Here is a 19,206-nt window from a genome sequence, read left to right on the forward strand (position 1 = left end):
CATGAATAGTGCTTTGCTGTATGTCTCTTTTCCATTAACTCAAGAGATACACAGTTTAGGAGTCTCTGAATTATTGTATATACTTCTGTATAATTTCCACACTTTTATATAACCAAATTAAGGTGAGGCATAAATGCCTACACAATGTCCTAGACCCAGCAGGGAGTAATAAGTTTGAATGAAAGATATATTTAAAATATTTTTCCAAAATTGCAAACATGATATCTGCTCTGCTTTGGAATTCAGCTTAATTTGGCTTTGTTCTTTGACTTCTGATAGTCTCAGTGACATAGACATGCACACCCAGAGGATTCCTTCTATGGCTACTTAACCCAAACATACCCATTATTCAAAGGCCAAGATGTGGAAATACTATGAACATATGAAACAGATATAGGAATATATTTTTTAATATCAAACATATCTCTAGATTATTCAGAGATTTTCTTTCTATATATTATTCACTGACTCTAGATACTACCTCAAGTCACACCAATATGTGCCATTTGTCCTGGCCAGAGGGACTGCTCAAAAGGGAGGAAACATCAAGGGACCAGAGCATAGATGAGAGGAAGTGTAGAGAGAGGAAGGCTTTTTAGAGATCAACATAAATGATTTGGGTTTTGGACTCAGCTGATTTAATTTAGAGACTAAAACAAAAATATACATGAACCACCAAAAGAAAGCAGCTTAATGGTACCTAAGCTCATGAAAAGATGCTCAGCATCACTAGTCATCAGGGAAATGTAAATTGAAACCACAGTGAAATCTCATCAGATACTGTTCAGAATACCTAAAATTAAAAGACTGATCATACCAGGTGTTCTTAAGGATGTGAGGACACTGGAACTCAAGCATTACTGACGGGAACATAAAATGATACAACTACTGTGGAAACCTGTTTTTTCCATAAGATCTACCCATTATACTGCCAGGTTATTACATAAAACAAATGAAAGCATTTATCCCCACAGACTCTTTTTAAAAGAAGGTTCAGAGCAACTCTATTTGTAAGAACCAAAAACCAGAAACAGTTCAGATGTTTAGCAATAGGTGAAAGAATAAACAAATTGTGGCACAGCCATACAATATTATGCCATTGAGTTAAAAATATTTTTTTAAAGAATGAATAGCTGATAGATGCAACAAAATGTACAAATATCAATATAATAAAGTAGAATGAAAGAAGGCAGACACAAAAGAATGCTCCATGATCCCATAGATGAGAAAGTCTAGAAAATGAAAACTAATTTGCAAAGGCAGAAAGTAGATCAGTGATTGTTTCAGGATAGAGGACAGGGAGGAACAGGAGGGAGGGTTTCTGAAGGAGCTCAAAGAAACCTTTGATGATGTTGGCTGTATTCACTGTCTTTACTGGGGTGATTATTTCATGGGTAGATACACATATCAAAACTTTTTAAATTCTGCACTTTAAATATGTACAGTTTATTATATGCTAATTGTACCTCATAAATCTGTTTCTTTAAAGAGGAAGAAGCTTTACTCCTTTATTCTTGGATATGCACAACAAGATGGATGACTTGCAAAATTATTACATGAAGTGAAAAAAAAGACACAAAAAGCCACATACTATATGATTCCATTTATATATTCTGGAAAAGGCAACCCTAAGAAAAGAAATCACATGAGTAGTTGCTGGGGGAAGGTGGACTGGGCTGACTGCAAAAGGGATAAGGGAATTGGGAGGAGGGGCTTGCAGAAAGGTTCTACATTCTCAGGTCAGTTGGCAGCGATTTTATGATTGCATGCATTTGCCAAAACTCATTGAAGTGTATGGTTCAAAAGGATGGATTTTACTGAATGTAAATTATATCTCAATACACTTTCAGCTCAGTTCAGTTGAGTCACTCAGTCGTGTCCGACTCTTTGCGACCCCATGAATTGCAGCACGCCAGGCCTCCCTGTCCATCAGCAACTCCCGGAGTTGACCCAAACTCATGTCCATCGAATCAGTGATGCCATCCAGCCATCTGATCCCCTTTTCCTCCTGCCCACAATCCCTCCCAGCATCAAAGTATTTTCCAATGAGTCAACTCTTCGCATCAGGTGGCCAAAGTATTGGAGTTTCAGCTTCAGCATCAGTCCTTCCAACAAACACCCAGGACTGATCTCCTTTAGGATGGACTGGTTGGCTCTCCTTGCAGTCCAAGGAACTCTCAAGAGTCTTCTCCAACACCATAGTTCAAAAGCATCAATTCTTTGGCGCTCTTCTTTCTTCACAGTCCAACTTTCACATCCATATATGACCACTGGAAAAACCATAGCCTTGACTAGATGGACCTTTGTTGGCAAAGTAATCTCTGCTTTTCAATATGCTAGATAGGTTACTCATAACTTTCCTTCCAAGGAGTAAGTAAGCGTCTTTTAATTTCATGGCTGCAGTTACCATCTGCATTGATTTTGGAGACCCTCAAAATAAAGTCTGACACTGTTTCCACTGTTTCCCCAACTATTTGCCATGAAGTGATGGGACCAAATGCCATGATCTTCCTTTTCTGAATGTTGAGCCTTAAGACAACTTTTTCACTCTCCTCTTTCACTTTCATCAAGAGGCTTTTTAGTTCCTCTTCACTTTCTGCCATAAAGGTGGTGTCATCTGCATATCTGAGGTATTGATATTTCTCCTGGCAATCTTGATTCCAGCTTGTGCTTCTTCCAGCCCAGCACTTGTCATGATGTACTCTGCATATAAATTGAATAAGCAAGGTTACAATATGCAGCCTTGACGTACTCCTTTTCCTATTTGGAAGCAGTCTGTTGTTCCATGTCCAGTTCTAACTGTTGCTTCCTGACCTGCATATAGGTTTCTCAAGAGGCAGGTCAGGTGGGCTGGTATTCCCATCTCTTTCAGAATTTTCCACAGTTTATTATGATCCACACAGTCAAAGGCTTTGGCATAGTCAATAAAGCAGAAATAGATGCCTTTCTGGAACTCTCTTCCTTTTCCCATGAACCAGTGGATGTTGGCAATTTGATCTCTGGTTCCTCTGCCTTTTCTAAGACCAGCTTGAACATCTGGAAGTTCACAGTTCACGTATTGCTGAAGCCTGGCTTGGAGAATTTTGAGCATTACTTTACTAGCGTGTGAGATGAGTGCAATTGTTCAGTAGTTTGAGCATTCTTTGGCATTGCCTTTCTTTGGGATTGGAATGAAAACTGACCTCTTCCAGTCCTGTGGCCACTGCTGAGTTTTCCAAATTTGCTGGCATATTGAGTGCAGCACTTTCACAGCATCATCTTGTAGGATTTGAAATAGCTCAACTGGAATTCCATCACCTCCACTAGCTTTGTCCGTAGTGATGCTTTCTAAGGCCCACTTGACTTCACATTCCAGAATGTCTGCTCTAGGTGAGTGATCACACCATCATGATTATCTTGGTCATGAAGATATTTTTTGTACAGTTCTTCTGTGTATTTTTTCCACCTCTTCTTAATATCTTCTGCTTCTGTTAGGTCCATAACATTTCTGTCCTTTATCAAGCCCATCTTTGCATGAAATGTTCCCTTGGTATCTCTAATTTTTTTTGAAGAGATCTCTAGTCTTTCCCATTCTGTTGTTTTCCTCTATTTTTATGCATTGATCACTGAGGAAGGATTTCTTATCTCTGCTTGCTATTCTTTGGAACTCTGCATTCAGATGTTTATATCTTTCCTTTTCTCCTTTGCTTTTCACTCCTCTTCTTTTCACAGCTATTTGTAAAGCCTCCTCAGACAGCCATTTTGCTTTTTTGCATTTATTTTCCATGGGGATGGATTTGATCCCTGTCTCCTGTACAATGTTACAAACCTCCGTCCATAGTTCATCAGGCACTCTATCTATCAGATCTAGTCCCTTAAATCTATTTCTCACTTCCACTGTATAATCATAAGGGATTTGATTTAGGTCATACCTGAATGGTCTAGTGGTTTTCCCTACTTTCTTCAGTTTAAGTCTGAATTTGGCAATAAGGAGTTCATGATCTGAGCCACCGTCAGCTCCTGGTCTTGTTTTTGCTGACTGTATAGAGCTTCTCCATCTTTGGCTGCAAAGAATATAATCAATCTGATTTCGGTGTTGACCATCTGGTGATGTCCACGTATAGAGTCTTCTCTTGTGTTGTTGGAAGAGGGTGTTTTCTATGACCAGTGTGTTCTCTTGGCAAAACTCTATTAGCCTTTGCCCTGTTTCATTCTGTATTCCAAAGCCAAATTTGCCTGTTACTCCAGGTGTTTCTTGACTTCCTACTTTTGCATTCCAGTCCCCTATAATGAAAAGGACATCTTTTTGGCTGTTAGTTCTAAAAGGTCTTGTAGGTCTTCATAGAACCATTCAATTTCAGCTTCTTCAGTGTTACTGGTTGGGGCATAGATTTGGATTACTGTGATATTGAATGGTTTGCCTTGGAAACAAACAGAGATGATTCTGTTGTTTTTGAGATTGCATCCAAGTACTGCATTTTGAACTCTTTTTGTTGACCATCATGGCTACTCCATTTCTTCTAAGGGATTCCTGCCCACAGTAGTACACTTATCTCAATGAAATTATACCTCAATATCAATAAATTATATCCCTTGACTTAAAAATAAAGAATTCATACATCCTGTGTAACCTAATCCAGGAAAAATTAGTGGGCCTTCTGCTAGGTTACTACAATACTTCTCCAGCACTCAAAACTTGCCCTTATAATAGTGGGCACTGCAAGGAGATCCAACCAGTCCATTCTGAAGGAGATCAGCCCTGGGATTTCTTTGGAAGGAATGATGCTAAAGCTGAAACTCCAGTACTTTGGCCACCTCATGCGAAGAGTTGACTCATTGGAAAAGACTCTGATGCTGGGAGGGATTGAGGGCAAGAGGAGAAGGGGACGACAGAGGATGAGATGGCTGGATGGCATCACTGACTCGATGGACGTGAGTCTGAGTGAACTCCGAGAGTTGGTGATGGACAGGGAGGCCTGGCGTGCTGCGATTCACGGGGTCGCAAAGAGTCGGACATGACTGAGCGACTGATCTGATCTGATCTGATTCTTTAATGCATATCCATAACCAGACATGAAAATTTTAGGAGAGAATTTCCAATCATTGCTTAATACCCAAAATAGAATCTAGCTTGAAAATTAGGTTCTTAACAAATATTTTAATTCTACTATTGATATTTCACTTTCCTTCTTAAAGCGGAATACCAGACCACCTTTCCTGCCTCCTGAGAAACCTATATGCAGGTCAAGAAGCAACAGCTAGACTGAACATGGAAAAACTGACTGGTTCAAAATTGGGAAAGGAGTATGTCAAGGCTGTATATTGCCACCCTGCTTATTTAACTTGCAGAGTACATCATGCAAAATGCTAGACTGGATGAATCACAAACTGGAATCAAGACTGCTGGGAGAAATATCAACAACCTGATATACGCAGATGATGCCACTCTAATGGCACAAAGTGAAGAGGAACTGAAGAGCCTGTTGATGAAGGTGAAAGAGGAGAGTGAAGAAGCTGATTTGAAACTCAACATTCAAAAAACAAAGATCATGGCATCCAGTCTCATCAGTTAATAGCAAATAGATGACAAAAAAATGAAAACAGCAGCAAATTTTATTTTCTTGGGCTCCAACATCACTGTGGACAGTGACTGCAGCCATGAAATTAAAAGACACTTGCTCCATGGAAGAAAAGCTATGACAAACCTAGACAATGTATTTAAAAAGCAGAGATATCACTTTGCCTGTATAGTCAAAGCTATGGTTTTTCCCATGGTCATGTACAGATGTGAGAATTGGACCATAAAGAAGGCTGAGGGCTGACGAACTGATGCTTCTGAATTGTGGTGCTACAGAAGACTCTTAAGAGTCTCTTGGACTACAAGGAGATCACACCAGTCAATCCTAAAGGAAATCAACCCTGAGTATTCATTGGAAGAACTGATGCTGAAGGTGAAGAACTAATACTTAGGCCACCTGATGTGAAGAACCAACTCACTGGAAAAGACCCTGATGCTGGGAAAGATTTAAGGCAAAAGGAGAAGGGGGCAGTAGAGAATGAGCTAGTTAGATAGCATCACTGACTCAATGGCCAAGAATTTAAGCAAACTTCAGGAGATATTGAAGGACAGGGAAGACTGGCATGCTGCAGTCCATGGGGTCACAAAGAGTCGGACATGACTTAGCAACCGAACAATAATCTCCATTAAAGCTACTCATTCATTCAGTGAAGACAAGCTCACTGAACCTCAACTAAATGCCCAAATAAAGAAGTGAGCAAGAATAACATATTTCTTATCCTCAGAGGTCTAACATTCGAGCCTAAGAGAATCATCATCAAACATGCAACCACAGTGTGTGATGAAGGTGGTAAATATGACAGGGAAAGAACAAGATAGAATTAAATTGGTATATTGGGGCAGGAGGTCAGGAAAGGTGGTATTTAAGCAAAGACCCACAAGAAAGGTGGAAGGTGACTAGAAGGCAGGGAGGGAAATGATGATGACAATGGCGGAGAGTTTTCCAAACAATAGATACAGCACTTTTGAAAGTGCAGAGCATGTGCCTTTGAGGAAATAGAAGAGATTTCAACTAAAAACTAAAGTAAGAGATGTCAAGAAAAAGAGATGAAGCTTGGAGTGGAAATCACAGACCAAGTCACACAGGGTCTAGTGATGTAAACACACTTAGAGTTCATGATAAGGGTATTAGGAAGTGAATGAATGGTTTTAAGTAGAAGAAAGACAATGTCAGACCTGTTTTCTCTATATCATTCTAACCGCTATCATGAGAAATGATTGGAGTCAAGACTAACCAGGAAGGGAGAACAGTTGGTTGCTGCAAAAATTCACATTAAAAATAGTAATGCCTTTGCTAGAGAAACAAATCTTCTAGACAAGAGAACAAACTAGAGAAACAGTCTTCTTCCTAAGTACTTGACAATCTGGCTCAAATGGCCAAATGAGGTCTAGTTTCGCCATACAAGCTAGCTTTTAAAATATGGACAATTTTTAGGACTATAATAGTTGAAAAACTACAAATCAATAATGACCATGATCAAATCAAAGCTTCCTGTACAATCCTAAAGATTTAAGGTCTGCTTCAATCCTTCATACTGTCTCATCTTCCTTATTCTACAGTTCTTAACTGAAAGAGCTTCAAAAGATCTCTCAAGTCTACCTTATCCTCTTCATATCTCCTTTCCACTGGGCAATTGAGAAAGTTTCCTACAATTCTCCTGTCTCTTATCTGTGCCTCTGTGATCCAGCCTCCAAAATGTTGCCAATCAATTTTAAAAAAGAAAAAGGAGACAGAAAGCTTTCCTAACTCAACCTACTTATACACTTTGAATGCGCCCCCTTACCTACAGGACGTAGCTCAAACTTTTGTTATCCACATTCAGGATTGTCAGAATGGCCCAGGGCTCCTTCCCCAGTTCATTTCTTGCCATTCCACTTATTTTAAATGTAATCTCTGCCCCAAACCCCTTTCTGATTCTTCTCTATTCAGCAAGAGCTAATCGGAAAATCACTTATTCTTCCATGAAATCTCTCTAGGACATTCAAGCTAAATGTATCTTTTGTGTTTCCATTTTCCATGGTATTTCTATTTACTGTACTAATACAAGAGTTATCACCCTATGTTACAGATGGTTATATGTGTTTATCTTCCAAGTAGATTATCTGTGTTTGAGAGTGGGGACACTGATTTATTTATGCCCCTATTCCAGGTATCTAGTACAGTGCATATAATTCCATTCCATTTAAATTAAAATACAAACTTTATTTGCAACCTATAGCCATAATGTCAGAAACAAGAAAAGCAAAAGCAAAAAAAATAAAAATACTGGGACAGATTCCATAATCTGACCAAGAACACACACAAAGTACAACACACTATGCAAGCCGAGAGGGATAATAGTCAAAGATTAAAAATATTTTAAAAAATACTAAATTACCAGACCCAGATGGTGGTATCAGTAGATACTTTTAAATGAGATGGTAATTCACTATCTAGATGTCTATAACAATTTTTCACTATCATCTATAAACGTGATTTTTCTATATTGAAATAGAGTGCGGAGAAAGGGTCAAATGTTCAACAAATAAAATGCTTGACTTAAGTAATACAAGAATTAATCCACATATACTTTAAGAATAAAGACTGTTATTTTTACTTTAAAACTATTTAAACTGAGGCACACAAATGTTAAGCAAGCTGGCAGAGGAAAAAACTAAGATTTGCATTAAAGTTTTGATAATTCCTCAGCCCATGTTCTAACCACTGAACTATATACTCGGGATGTTCCTTGTCTACATTGTTTACCTAAACACTTCATGAATTCAGGGACTATGTCTCTTACTCATCACTGATCTCTGAGGCCTATTAGAGGGGTTGGCCAGGGGTGCAGGGGCCACCATAAAACTCTTGAAGTCTTATGCAATTTGTGCGAGTGCTCAGTCACTGATGTGTCTGACTCTTTGCAACTCCATGGACTGTAGCCCGCCAGGCTTCTCTGTCCATGAAATTTTCCCAGTAGGAATACTGGAGTGGGTTGCCATTTCCTCCTCTGTGGGATCTTCCCAACCCAGGAATTGAACCCACATTTCCTGTGGCTCCTGCATGGACAGGTAGATTCTTTACTGCTGAGCCACCTCGGAAGCCCCTATGTATAATTCCTTTAGAGAGAGGGTCAATAAAAGCGGGTGACACTTATTAACTTATTCACAACAATCAAGTAGCATTGTAGATGAATTATCTCATTCTATCACAACAATAACAGCAACGCAGAATACATGTCAGGTACCTAGTATATTCCAGGCGTTGGTCCAAATGTTTACATGTATTATTAACATATATAATCATTATATTAATTCTATGAGACAGATGTTATAGTCACATATACTTCAAAAATGAGAAACTAGGCTTCAAAGAGGTTAACTTGCCCAAGTGCCCCAGCTTTTGTCCCCCCTTTTAGTAAACAGCTGGGCAGGAATAGAAGCATCCCTATGTGACAACAAAGCAGTCTCTCTAGGCTTACATCCCATGAGATGGTCATTCTCAAAGACCTTCATGTCCCCCAAAATGTTAAGAGAATCACAAAAAAAAGAAAAAAAATTAATTCCATATGCATTTTCCATAAGGTCATCTTGATAAAAAGCAAAGGTTTTCACAGCAACACAATATCAGAAGCTATGAGCTAATTCTCCCGTATAGAGAGCATTCTGTCTCCTTATGTATTAAATACAAGGTAGGAAGTACAAGTATAGCAGAGGATAAGATGGTTGGATGGCATCACTGACTCAGTGGACATGAATTTGAGCAAACTGGGAGATAGTGAAGGACAAGGAAGCCTGGGGTCTCAAAGAATCAGGCACAACTTAGCCACTAAACAACAATAGGAAGTCCATATAGTAAAGGGAAAGTTTTTCCTAAAGGGTTATCCATGATGAATGGGTAAGATAGTTCTGAGTTTCAAAGTTACTTATATAAACATGCAAATATGCATACATGGAGCAGGGTTGTTGCTGTTCCTTACAGACTTTTGTGACCTAGAAGTGCTTTCTCCCAGGAATACTTCGTCAAGGACAAGGAGACATGGCAAGGCCTGTGGGGTCTGATCAAAGTATCATTCCTCATGTCCGCTTCAGCTGGGCAGTCCTGTGCAGTGAACAATCGAGGACTTCTTGAAGGTGCCAAGGTCACTCCCATGGCTTAGATTCACAGTGCCTGGACTTGAATCCCCAGTTTTATCCTCTGTAGATGTGTGACCTTAGTCAAGTTTTTACATTTCTCTGCCTCATTTTTCCTATCTGAATATGGGGAGTATATTAGCATTAGCTGCATAGATTTGTTTAAAGAATGTAAGAGAATAAATTCATAAGAATGGCTTAGAACAATATGTAACACATATTAAGGATTCAGTAAGTTTCAGCAAAAAATATGTGTATTATTAAGATTCCTAAATAGTTCTCCCAAGTGTAAGAGGAAGCCATATTTGAAGCACTTTATGAGTCTATGTATGAGCTGATTGATACCAATAGGGGAAAATTTCTATAGGGAGAGTAGACAGAGCAATTCTGCAAGGATGTATGTATGTACGTACAATGATGTATCACTGTATACTCAGTTGTTCTGTTTGCATGTATAGTTTCCTAAGGATTCCAAACTACAATATCTCACTTAAAATTATGTTTCATTTCTAGGGATGTGAATCCTCTTACAAAGGTAGCAAACACATAAGTCAAGAGCCACACAATCACAACAGCAACTATTAGGCTCACCAGAGTCACATGTTTGTAACATTGAAATTCTCACTTAGCATGCACCAGTATCTCTAGCCATTCAGTAAATGGATAGTGACGAATAGAGTCAAATAGAGTCTTTTACAAGCTCAAAATAAGAGTGATATTTTAAAATGTATTTAATTCTTTTCCACTTTATTACTATATTCTCAAAGCAAAATTCTCAAACTCTTCAAGTTAGATGTTGCAGGGCTGGATATATAATTTCCAAATATCCAACTCTGTCAATGAGAAATCCACGTTTCAACAATCACACTGGCAACATTTTAAACAGATCATTCCTATCCAGTGTTGGCAAAAGTAAGGTAACAACACTGTGGGTACTTAGGAAGGGTCTTTACAATATCCATCGAATTTAAAGTGAACGTCCCCCTGGAACCGGTAATTCTCTTCTCAGAATAAATCTTCTGTAGTATTCTTGCAGAGACAATGTACACAGATAACCACTGCATCACTCTTTGTAATAGTAAGAAACTGGAAAATCCAAGTGAATATTCTGGGGGATATTGGTTGGATGGTTACATTAGGTAGATATGTTTAAAAAGAAATCTTCTCATACTGACAGAGAAATATTTGAGAAATATTAAAAGAAAGCAAATTTCAGAACACTGATAAATGAACTATTATCCAATTTTTGAAATAATGAAAGATTCCTGTGGTTATACATGGGAAGGAATCCCTGATGGCTCAGCGGTAAAAAATACACCTGTCAATACAGGAGACCAGGGCTCGATTCCTGGGTTGGGAAGAGCCTCGGGAGAAGGAAATGGCAACCCACTCCAGTATTCTTGCCTGAGAAATCCCATGGACAGAGGAGACTGCGGGCTACAGTCCACAGGGTCGCAAGAGTCGGACACAACTTTGCAACCAAACCACCACTACCATACACAGGAAGGAACACAAGTCCAAATCAACAGCAGTTACACATATACGGAATGGAATAGGAAAGGGGGTTCACTTTATATTTTACTATAATTTTCTTGTTGCTTTATAAGCAAGTCGTACTTTTAGAATTCAAAGAAAATAACAAGAATTTTCAAAAGAAACAGGGAATGAAAAGTTATTATTTGCATTATTATTTGCAAGTGTAAAAAAAAAAAAAAAAAACTTAGTCATCCCCCAAATTAATTTCTGCTGTCCCATATGCTTAAAATCACAGCTGAAGAATAAAATGCTTATGAGATCTTAATAGACACACTCTAGTTAAAAAGGGCTTCCCTGGTAGCTCAGACGGTAAAGAATCTGCTGGTAAAGCAGGAAACCAGGGTTTGATTCTAGAGAAGGGAATGGCAAACCACTCCAGTATTCTTGCCTGGAGAATTCCATGGACAGAGGAGCCTGGCCAATTAATGCATGGGGCTGCAAAGAGTCAGACATGACTAAGTGACTAACACACACATACCTTCATAAAGCATGATGAGAAACATTCCCTATTTGTAGGCCTATGAATGGAGCTGAGGAGGAATGGGAAGAAGAGAACAGCCTTCCACCTACACTTTTGAAAAGTGAAAAATAAGTAGTTTACCACCACTGGTCACCTTCTTTCTCCACCTTCTCACCCAAATGGTACCAGAGAGGAGCCCAACCCTTCTAGGCCACTGACTTCAAACTCACACTAAACAAATAGATCAGGTGACTTGACTGATAGTACTGAGCACAACAGATGAAAACAGAGGGAAGTGTGCTGAGAGGGTGGGGACAACAAGGTTATTATGAGCAAACTGGTGCTAGCTGGAAGGGAAGAATATTGTACCAATGAAGAGAATATACATATGAAATGAACGGAAAAGCAGGAGAAAGTAACAAAACAAAAGCAGAAAATGTTACTATTTATGAGGTGTTTAGTTTTCAGGACATCCCATGAAGTGGACAGCGCTGTAGTCTGCATTCTCTAGGGCTGCCCTCATAGGAAAGCTGACTGAAGGCAGGTTGCTTGTTGGAGAGAGGTCCTGTAATTGTTTAGAACAAGTCTCAGAAGAGCAGCACATCAGGTATGAAGCCCATTACATTCAATTCGAAGATCTTATCACGTGCTGGGCTATTCCCGTTAGACATGGAATGATTATTGCTTAAACTGTACATTGTTTAAACAAGCTTCCAAAGGACATTTCTTCCCAAAGGAAGCTAAGGTGATTTAAATTGAATTATGTATTATATAATTCTATATAAAGATTATATATATATGCACATACATGTATAGACAGACAGAATGACATAGACCTACATTCTTCATAAAATCGTCCCAGAGGCATCACCTGAAGGTACCTACTCTCAAAATGTGTCTAACAGAGAACTGGCAGAGGCTGAGACGGGAGCAAAGGCCTCGGGTGATGCTCTAGGGCCAAACACCTCCCTACAAACCTCCGAGGTCCATAGAATATCCCAAAGCCCTTGCCTGGTCCCAGGCCACACACACACACACACACACACACACACACAAAACTCCACCGAAGCCCCCAGAGACCTGGCAACCACGTGACTCGCCGACAGACACCGAAAGTTCCTCTGTCAAACACATCCAACTTTTATTTTCTCCTTTTTCTGAGTGACCGGCTGGCGCATGCCCCCGCTGCCTCACCTCCGGCCCTTTCTTCTTTCCAGCACTTCGGGCTATGGGAGGCCTCGGGGTATCTGCTTTCAAGCTCGACTGGCCTAGGGGGTCCTAAGGCTCAGCCCCTCCCGGGCGGGCGTTCCCGGTGCAGCCGCGGGAGGGGAACCGAGCGTCCTCCGCTCCTACCGCGCAGGGGGTCGGCAGGCTGGGGCTCAGCTGCTGGGCTCGTGGGGCGCGGCGGGGAGACTTACCTGCGTGGAGCGGCTCCCGGAGGTCCCGCGTCGCCCTAGCCGCAGGGCCGCCGCCGCATGTCCCGACGGCAGGTCCCCCCCCTACCCGCCCCGGCTGCGGGGGTCCCGGGCCGCACTTTTCCCAGCCTGGGAAGGAGGTTTGCGAGCGCCGAGGTGGAAGGTGGGGGTGGGGCGGGGTGATCGGGGAGACGAGGCGTAAGGATGTTGTTTTGTTGTTGTTTTGTTTGTTTGTTTGTTTTTCCGGATCTCTAGCGGAGACTTTAGACCATATGCTGGGAGGGTATTAGCCCGGCTCAATGGCGACAGAACAGCGGCCTGACTCTCACCGTCCGATCGATTTACTAAACAAACTGAAACGTGGGTGGGGATGTTAAACAGTAACCAGCTGCCTCAATGAAAACTGAAAGCTGCGAGGCCGCCACCGCCTCGGCGCGCTCATTTCCCGGTTCCCAAGGCCCCGGGGCGAGCGGCGGGCGGGCTGGCGAGTCCCGGAGCCCTGCCTGCGTGGACCCCGAGCGGCTCTCCCCGGGCCTCCCGGAGGCCTCCATCGCGCAAGGCGCACGGCGGCTGGACCATCGGAGCCGGGTTCCCTTTCTCCGCCTCCAGCCTCCTGAGGATCCCCCGGCCTGAAGCCAAGCGCGGCCCCCGGGACCACCGACACAGTCCCCCTCCCAGCCCCGGGTCACGCCTCGCCCAGGGCGGTGTCAGCCCTGGGCCAATGCCTCGGCATAGGCGGTAGCGCGGAGAAGCCTGCTGACCCGAGAATGCTCCTCTCATCCCGAGCCAATGAGGTCCAGAAAAGGGCCGGAAGTATTATTAAAGGGAATTAAGGAGGTTCCTAGGGACAGCACTGCGGCCGCACCACTAGGGGAAGCCGCATTGATTTCGTTAAACTGCACCTTGGGCCGCTGGGGTTAACTTCTGCCCTGCGGCTTGTGACCACCTTGCTCGGCCAGAGTTCTGGGAAGTAGAGGGAACCCGGTTTTCCATTCCCGGTTAACCTCGCCACCTGTGGCTTCGGTCACTTAGTACCTCTTTACAGATGTATCTGATGGAAAACTTCCTTTCTTCCTCCCACACACTAGGAACCATCACAAACTTGAGACTTGGAGTAGTGATGCCCAGACCCATCCGAGATGCGATGGTCATCCGGATCAGGTTTTTGTTAACCAAGCGATATAGCCAGAAGCAGTGGCTCTTAAAAACATCTCAGCAATTTAACTTCGTGGTTTCAGCAATGAATGACTTCGGGTCAAACAAGTAATTATCTTCATGAGATAAATAGTTACTTAATCCCTAAGGTTTTTCTTTTCAGACCAGGGGGGTGGCGGTTATTTTAAGACTGTAATAACAATGCCAGGGAGATCAAAGGGCTGGGTATTTTTTCTTTTTCTTTTTAGATCGGGTTTACTAAACTTTCTCGGTTTCCTCCTTCTGAATCTCTTGCTGAAAGGCTCCTTTAAAAACGAGTAGTTGGTGTTTCACAAATCAGAACAAAGAAGAGAAATCATATACTATTTTCTTTAGGTCTACCTTCTTGAGCAAAACACATTCTTTTGGTCTCATTGCCCACGTGGTCTGCAAACCAGGTCTCTAAAGTGGCCTCCCTCTGTCCAAATCCGCTCCAGGAAACCCTCCTGAGACAGCCCAGGCATGAGAATAACAATTAACTGGCTGTATTTATTATGCAAATATTTCAAGGGTGTGTTGTTTAAAGATCATCCATGGTCATTCTCAAAAAATATTTCCACATACTTGGATAATGAGTGTAGGTTGTCTTACTCTTGCCAAAACAGAAATATACAGTTCGATAAAAGGCTGAAAAGTCTGAAGTTAGAAACTGTCCATATCTGTTCTCAGAAACTTTGATGCCATTTGACATCTGTAGTTCCCAGCAGAGAAACCAGAGTCTCTGTTTATTTCGCTCCTAACAATCCCTAATGTCAGTGGGTTCGATTTGGGATGATCAATTTCTCATCCATGTGTAGTAGAATCGCTAATCTACCAGGAAGTGATCATCATATATTCTGTATCAAAAATTATTTTGACACAATATGTAAAACCTTTGCCAGAGAATTTTATTGTCACAAGGATTTTGACTAATAAGAAGGGAAATGACAGTACATTCAAGTAAGTATATAAACCCTTAAGACTTAGTTATTATCTAAAGGAAGTATTGGGGCTTCCCAGGTGGCTTAGTGGTAAAGAATCTGCCTACCAAGGAAGAGAGGAGGGTTCCATCCCTGGGTGGGGAAGATCTCCTGGAGGAGGAAATGACAACCCACTCTAGTATTCTTGCCTGGAGAATCCTGTGGACAGAGGAGCCTGGCAGGCTACAGTTGAGTCACAAAGAGTCGGAGTCGACTGAGCACGCACAGAGGAAGCATTGCATCTGTTCAACTTAGAAAAATCCCTAAGAGTGTAACACTGCCAGTCCTCTCTCACTCAACAGCAAGTAGGGAGTGGTTTCTGGTAACTAAATAAATAGACAAATAAGTGACTCTGTGAACTAAAGGAAAGTATGAGAGGTTGACTCAGCTACAGCTTTGGCAGTTTTTACTAAATCAACCAATGTCAACTGACCCAGCTTTAGAGCATCACTTATATTGTTCCTGAAACTAATTTATTACGATTCTCCATGGCATGGGTTTATGATGCTGAGAATGAAAAATGTGCTCTATGGAGAGTAGTCTCCCCGACCTAGGGGTGGACGGAACAACAGGAGAAGGAAGAGATCGGAATAATTTTTTAGGGCAAGGTTTTCCGAAAATACAAAGTTCTGTTTCATTAGTCAGTATTTAGGGAGAAATCACACACATATGTGTTTATGCCATATCTGCTTTTAATCTGAAATTAAACACCGCAAAGTGGCGTCATAAAATTCTTTGCCTGGCTTTCCTGTTAAATGTCTCTTTTAACCTGGGCTTTTCCTTTTCGCTTTGATCAACTTTTTTATACGATTTTTCCCCCCTTACCAATGCCACCAAACCGTCTGGATAAAAATTCCGGGTTTTCCCAGGAGCGCTTCTGATACTATGAATGGAAAGCTGTGGCCTCTGGCAGAGCTGTGCGGAGGGCGCGCGCTCGCGCGCGGACCCTGCGGGGAAAAGGTCTTGAAGATCTCAGCTCCTAGAGGCCCTGTTTCCGAGGGCAGCTCCACGCCCTCCGCCTGCACAGAAACCTTCCCCAGACGGGAGGTGTCCACTTCCTGCCCAGGTGCTCCACCTCTGCTGACCCGGTGTCACAGCCGTCGCACCCACATTGGAGCCGGCCACCGCCTGGGAGGGCGCAGTTAGCGGCGACGACCGCCCACCCGCACGCACGCTTCCCCGCCTGGGGTTAAAATTAAAAAGGAAAACTAAAAAACTCGCACAGTTCTCCACCTGCCGATCCTTTCTGGATTGGGCAAAGCTCAGAGACCCCTTCTAAGCCACTCAGATGTAAAGGACCGCGGGCGGGATATGGCCACGGGGGTTTCAGGGGCAATTCAAAGCCTGGAGCTGAGCTCAGCGCATCCCCCACCTCAACCTTTGGGGCTATGTTTGACCCTGGGGGCCAATCAATGGATAAAGCAGCCTCCGTCAGAATTTCAAAAACTCCCTGGACTCCACTCAATGTTTTTTGCATCAGAAGTGAAGGATTCCAGTCACTGGGACTGGCGTGGGGGTCGGGGGCTGGGGAGAAGAGGGCGCTGCCGGTGGAGGTGGGGTGTGTGTGTGGGAGAGAAACATTCTAAAGCCATCCTGTCTTGGAGTGTAGGGCCCGGGGCTTTTTCTCCCGCCGCCTCTCACTGCCCTCTCTCTCCGGAAAAGCACAGCCCTTTGGTCCCTAGCGCAGTCCAAAGCGAGGCACTGCCGAAGCTTTAAAGCCGCGAGGCCCCCGACTGTGGGAAAGAGGATGCTAAGCCATTTCATCGCCGCCAACCCTACATAGTAGCTTCAGTGAGGTCTGCCCCTCCGGGCTGAAGCAGTAGCGGAGTTTGTCTCCGAATCCCGGGCTTTGGTACCCTCGTCTGTATTTGGTTTGTCGGACTTTTCACCGGGCACTCATCTTTAATGCCTTGAATTTAAAGTGGTAAAACACTCTCCCCTTCCCTAAATCCGCAGAATGGGCAGATTAAACACGGAGGAGGGGGCTGATTAGTGTTCCCCCCAGCCGCAGCATCACCAACTCAGTGTAGATCCTAAAAAGCAACCTCCAGACCCTTGCCTGGCTCTTTGGAGAGCTAGGCTCTTAAAAAAGACTTCGGAAAAGCTGCAGGCAAGGCCTCCACAGCTAGGCACCCTACTTGCCCACACATTGGCCCACATAAAAATTAGCCTTTCTTTTATGGCCTCATCACAGATGAGCACCTAGAGTAAACCCGTGTAAATAAGGCCACAGGAGTGTTTCCATTACCTGTTAATCTAAATGAAAAAACCAACATTTCAGATTAAGTGGCTCTGCGGACACCTCTGGCTGAGACACTGTCAAAAATCGAACATTCACTAATTCTCAATGTCAACCTAGGGTTCCTGTGCCAAAAAAAAAAGTAAAACTGCTAGGCTGGATCTCTTCCCCAGCTCCTCTCTTTGTAGATTTCCTGCGAAGTATTGACTGCCAAGGTCTCTGCATGATTTGCAAACTTTTACAGTCATTTATGGTACATGCAATAAAAAAGAGGTGATATGAACACGCTAGTTCAAGGTGTAATGCAAAGATGTATTCCGTGCCCTTGGCAACTATCTGTGGGACCTATTTGTCTTTGCAGAACACACCCTTCTCTGAAATGAACCCCTCTGGAACAAAGATTGGCCCTTTACATTTCCAGGGCCTTGGCCCCTCCATGGAAAGGCATGTGTTCAAACCAGAAAATTTGATTCTTTCTACTCATTTCAAACCAGGGGGGAAAAAAGATTCCAATAAAAACTGGGGGGAAAAAAAAGACAAAGAATCTTAAAGTTCTCTACTTCCCTACTCTCTCTTATCATAAAGAAGATAGGGAGGGAAAAAAGAAAGAAAGAAAATTGATTGCCAAGTTATAATGTAATCTCCAACTGCCCCTTCCATAACAGAGATCCACAGGAACTTCCTTGTTAAGAAAATAAAAGGATTTAGATTATTCAGAGAAAACACACCATTTTAGACTGTAGGTGCCCAAAAGAGAAAAAAATTGTAAATGTTTTTGCAAAAATACATAGCCAGTCAAATACAGATTTGTTGCTGGATTTTAGTTATACAGTTTTCAATAAAGAAAATAAATTTGCAAGCGTTCTGTTGTTCTACTCTGTAGATAAAGACATAAAAGCCTTATTAGAAACTCTACACCCTTTTACCAGCTTTACCAGTCCTTTTTTTTTTTAAGGCTATGTGTGGGAGATTGAGGAGGGTGAAAGAAAAAGAGACTCATTTCCAAAATGTCCTACTTTGAACCAAATAGGTTTTCTCATCTAGTGTTGCAAATGAGAATAGCTTACATGTAGCTTCTGAAAGGTATTCTGAATCCTCTACCTGCCATCTAGTGGACATAAGATAAAATGCTGATTCTAGACATCCTTAAAAGTTTTAAGGGTCTTTACCTGTTTTCTTATTTATAAACCAAAACAAGTCTAAGAAGTGAAAAAGAAAATATAACTTTAAAACTTAAAGGAAGTAAAGCAAACAATTGTGTTAGGGATATATAAAATAGCCACTCAGTTGCGTTCCATTTCCTTCTGTTTTTAATAATCAGTGGGGTTATCAATCTTTGCTGAGACAATCAATTTATCATTATACTCGCTTTTCTTCTGCATATCCTCTGCACATAGATTTTATGCTGTTTGTCTTCTTTTCAATTAAACTCATTATCAGTTTTTTACCTAGTTGATATTCAAATTTTTTAAAATTCAAAAAGAACTTAATAATATTCCATTTCTATTTGAACTCTTAAAATAGAATATCCACAAAAAGGATTCTCCATTTTGTAAGACACAGTGAAAGAGAGAGAGGAAAGAAAGGGATAAATGAAGGAAGAAAAAAGAGAGAGAAAAAAGACTGAGTTAATTGTACACTTGCTTTTGACACTGTGATAAGTATTATACTCCTTCAAAACTTAACTTTATCCAGTATCAAAAAATAAGTAGGTTAAAATCTAGTTGCTTTAT

The 19,206-nt window shown here is 41.9% G+C and overlaps 1 protein-coding gene across 3 annotated transcripts in view; it reads right to left on the reverse strand.

Moving 5' to 3' along the window:
- Window positions 1-13,351, reverse strand: part of HNF4G (hepatocyte nuclear factor 4 gamma) — a 134,205-nt gene extending 120,854 nt beyond the window's left edge. The window contains exons 1-2 of one of the 3 annotated variants that reach the window (XM_044928670.2): window positions 13,085-13,222; window positions 12,110-12,231 (exon numbers count right to left, since the gene is read on the reverse strand). The gene's annotated coding sequence lies outside the window, so the exon portion shown is untranslated. Of the gene's footprint in view, window positions 1-12,109; window positions 12,232-13,084 lie in introns of all 3 variants that reach the window. The other 2 variants (XM_044928671.2, XM_006075584.4) reach the window with 2 other exon arrangements.
- Window positions 13,352-19,206: the final 5,855 nt, after the last annotated feature.

Source organism: Bubalus bubalis, chromosome 15, assembly GCF_019923935.1.
Source record: "Bubalus bubalis isolate 160015118507 breed Murrah chromosome 15, NDDB_SH_1, whole genome shotgun sequence".
NCBI classification, from domain to species: domain Eukaryota; kingdom Metazoa; phylum Chordata; class Mammalia; order Artiodactyla; family Bovidae; genus Bubalus; species Bubalus bubalis.